Source organism: Arvicola amphibius, chromosome 7 (assembly GCF_903992535.2).
Source record: "Arvicola amphibius chromosome 7, mArvAmp1.2, whole genome shotgun sequence".
NCBI lineage: Eukaryota > Metazoa > Chordata > Mammalia > Rodentia > Cricetidae > Arvicola > Arvicola amphibius.
The window spans coordinates 123,129,225-123,132,698 of record NC_052053.1 but is presented as its reverse complement, the minus strand read 5'-3'; the positions used below and the strand labels follow the sequence as shown (position 1 = coordinate 123,132,698).

Here is a 3,474-nt window from a genome sequence, read left to right as displayed (position 1 = left end):
CAGTGTTGTAATTAATATAGTTTCTGTGTGATTATTTGGGTCTGGGCAGCCGGGAATGGCGAGCAGTCTCCATTTATGCAAAGCTCAGGCTTTTCCTAGAACTGGAAGGACCAGAGTTGGGCAGCGTTCGGCTACACCTCAAGTACACACTTACTTGCTTAGCCTCAACTGCAGCCAGCTTCTCCTGCAGTCCTTGAACATCTCATTCTTTCTCAGAGCTTTTCTTCCATTCAGTAAAACCATGATCAAGAACAGAAATTGTGTGGGGTCTTAAAGCCAAAAAAGCACTGACGGAGAGATACAGGAAGTAACGAACTACATGTCAAGCCATGTTTGGGGACTGCAGCTTCTGCACTAATCGAACCAAAGGAACCTGGTACACCCTGACTGGTTTTGACTTTTCCTTCTCGGTTCTGCAACCTTATTTGACATTCCACAGGTCAGTTCTCACCCACATTGGCTGTCTGTCAATTTCTGAATGCAATGACAGGCACACAAGCTATCAGCAGGTAGAATTTGTTTGGTGAGTCCTCATCCTCATTAGGTACTCTAGGCAAGTGTACGTGGATATGATATGGAATATTCCTTATTCCTTTGTCCCAGTTGGCTTTGTTGAGCCTGGTATCAATGTACACATCTGGAGTCCCCATCTCCTTCAGGGAAAATTTCCAGATTTTCTTGTGTGTCCAAGGGGCAGGCTTCTTGAAGCCCACTCTGTAGATGTACATGTGAATGCTGTATTCTCAGGTCATCACTTAGCAGATGACAGAACGGCCCTTCTTCTCACCACCCTTCTTTGCAGGAGCCATTATGCAAGGCCTAAGTTGGAAAGGAAAAGTGCAAGGGATTGTGGGAAGGAGAGCTGCCTTGCCTGGATTTGACTTTTAAACAGAATTCAAGATAAGAGCAAATTCTTGGAATGAGAGTGTATTTCAGTGGTATAATGCTTGCTGGTCCTGTTCAAGGACCTGGATTCAATTCTGAGAGAGAGAGAGAGAGAGAGAGAGAGAGAGAGAGAGAGAGAGAGAGAGAGAGAGAGAGAGAGAGAGAGAGAGAGACCCACAAAGACTCATATTATAAAATACGGGGGTGGTGCAGGGGTACTTGGTCTTGGTCTCAATCTTAGAATGTTTAAAAAGCAACATCAAAAAGCTAAATTAGCCAATGTTAGATACATGTTGTTAAATCTCATCATTTTAAAGAAATCAAGTAATAGAAAGAAAAAATAAAACTGATGGTCCTCACTGTCAAACTGTCACTAATTACCAGCATAGAAACATTGTTTCTAGGTATACTGGGTAAAAGGAATACAATTTGAGGTACAGGTTATATTGTATTTCCCCTTTCAGCCTAATGTGATGTGGGAGTCCCCTCTGTATGCTGTGAATACCATTGGTTATAAAGGAACTGGCTTGGCCTGATAGGGTAGAACAGAGCTAGGTGGGGAAAACTAAACTGAATGCTGGGAGAAGGGAGGTGGAGTCAGAGAGAAGCCATGTAGCCCCATCCAACACAGATGCTTGTACTTTACCCAGTAAGCCACAGCCTCATGGTGATACAGATTACTAGAAATGGGTTAAATTAAAATATAACAGTTAGCCAATAAGAACTAGAGCTAATGGGCCAAGCAGTGATTTAAATAATGTAGTTTCTGTGTGATTATTCCAGGCAGCCGGGAAACAAGCTGCCCCTTACAATATTAATGCATTTCCCAGATTTGATAGAGACAAATATTTTGATATTTAAGTACAATTTGTTATAATGCCTTATAATATTATAAAAATATTTCCATATTCAATTTTATAAAGATTTGTAACTGATTGTCCCTGTACTTTTTATTAGACATTATATTATTGTTATTGCAAAAGATTGATTAGGAAATTATGTTTGTAAATATAATTTACAAGACAGTATAAAAAGAGTTAAAAATTCTCAGCACTACTAGCTATAATAGTAGCTGCACTGGTACATTGTGCTGAAGAGGTGGAGGGGTTGGAGGGTCACAAGTTCAAGGCCAGACTGTGCTACACCTGGCACCAGTAACATGACTCAGAGGATAAAGATTCTTTTTTTTTCTCATTTTTTTTATTAAAGATTTCCATCTCCTCCCCTCCTCCTCCCCCTTCCCTCCCCTCCCTTCCACCCATACCCCCACTCCCTCCCTCTCCAGGTCAAAGAGCCATCAGGGTTCCCTTCACTATGTTAAGTCCAAGGTCCTCCCAACTCCCCCTAAGTCCAGGAAGGTGAGCAACCAAGCTGACAAGGCTCACAGTGAGCCCGTCCATGCTGAAGAGTCCAAGCCCATTGCCATTGTCCTTGGTTTCTCAGTCCTCCTCCACCGTCAGCCACATTCAGAGAGTCTGGTTTGGTCGCCTGTTCCATCAGTCCCATTCCAACTGGACTTGGTGGTCTCCCATTAGTTCTGTCCCACTGTCTCAATGTCAGAGGATAAAGATTCTTGCCACCAAGTCTAACAACCTGAGTTCAGTCCCTGGGGTCCACATGCTAAAAAGAGAGAACAGAAAGTTGTCCTCTGAACTCCACACGTGTGTCCTGGCATGCATGCATGCATTACACACACACACACACACACACACACACACAAATAGTAACAATAATAATAATTAATAATGATAAATCAAAGAAATAAAAAATAATTCACAGCACAAATATGTATTAAGAAATTTCAGTCCAAAGATGTGAAGCATGCTTGGCGTGGTGCTGCACACTGATCCCAGTACTCTGGATGCAGAAGCTAGCAGATTCCTGTGGGTCTGAGACCAGTCTGGTCTACATGATGAGCTGAAGACCAGCCAGGGCTACAAAGTGAGACCCTCTCTCTCAATAAAACAAAATAAAATAAAAAACATAGATCATTACGATAAAAGACTAAGCATTTGCTACCTAATAAAATTTGCCTGTAATCATCATAAGCTTTATTTGTATGAATACATAAAATGAATTAATAATTTCCATTTAGTAAATTTCTTCATAGAGAAACCAATAGCTTAATATTTTATCATAATATGAACGAAGTAAGATAGATGAGCTAAAATCTCTACTTTCTTTAATTTTATTGTCATAAAGTCTCTTTGAAAATATAAGAAACATGCATAAAAGTGTTCCCACCATACAGCTTAAAATAATCAGCCCCCTAGAAAATTATATTCAGTATCTTAAAGAAACAAAATAAGATCATACTTCCACAAAATAAGAAGACTGTAAAAATGCAAGTTGGAGGATATGCAGAAAAGAGGTTTTCAGATACTACACTAACTTTTACATTTTTCTCTAATGGAATAGTAAAATGAGCCTGGGTAAAACAGAATATATTTCAGACAGGCAGAGGAAAACACAGAGCAGAAATTCTCAAAGAAATAACACAAGAAGCATTATCAGACCTGAAGAATATACGTCTCTAAAGAAAAGAAGAACTCACAAAATAATTGAAGAAAGCTATGCAAAGGCTAGCTA

At 40.0% G+C, this 3,474-nt stretch overlaps 1 pseudogene; it reads right to left on the bottom strand.

Annotated features, from left to right (window-relative positions):
- Nucleotides 1-440: 440 nt before the first annotated feature.
- LOC121677272 lies at nucleotides 441-809 on the bottom strand (annotated as a pseudogene).
- Nucleotides 810-3,474: the final 2,665 nt, after the last annotated feature.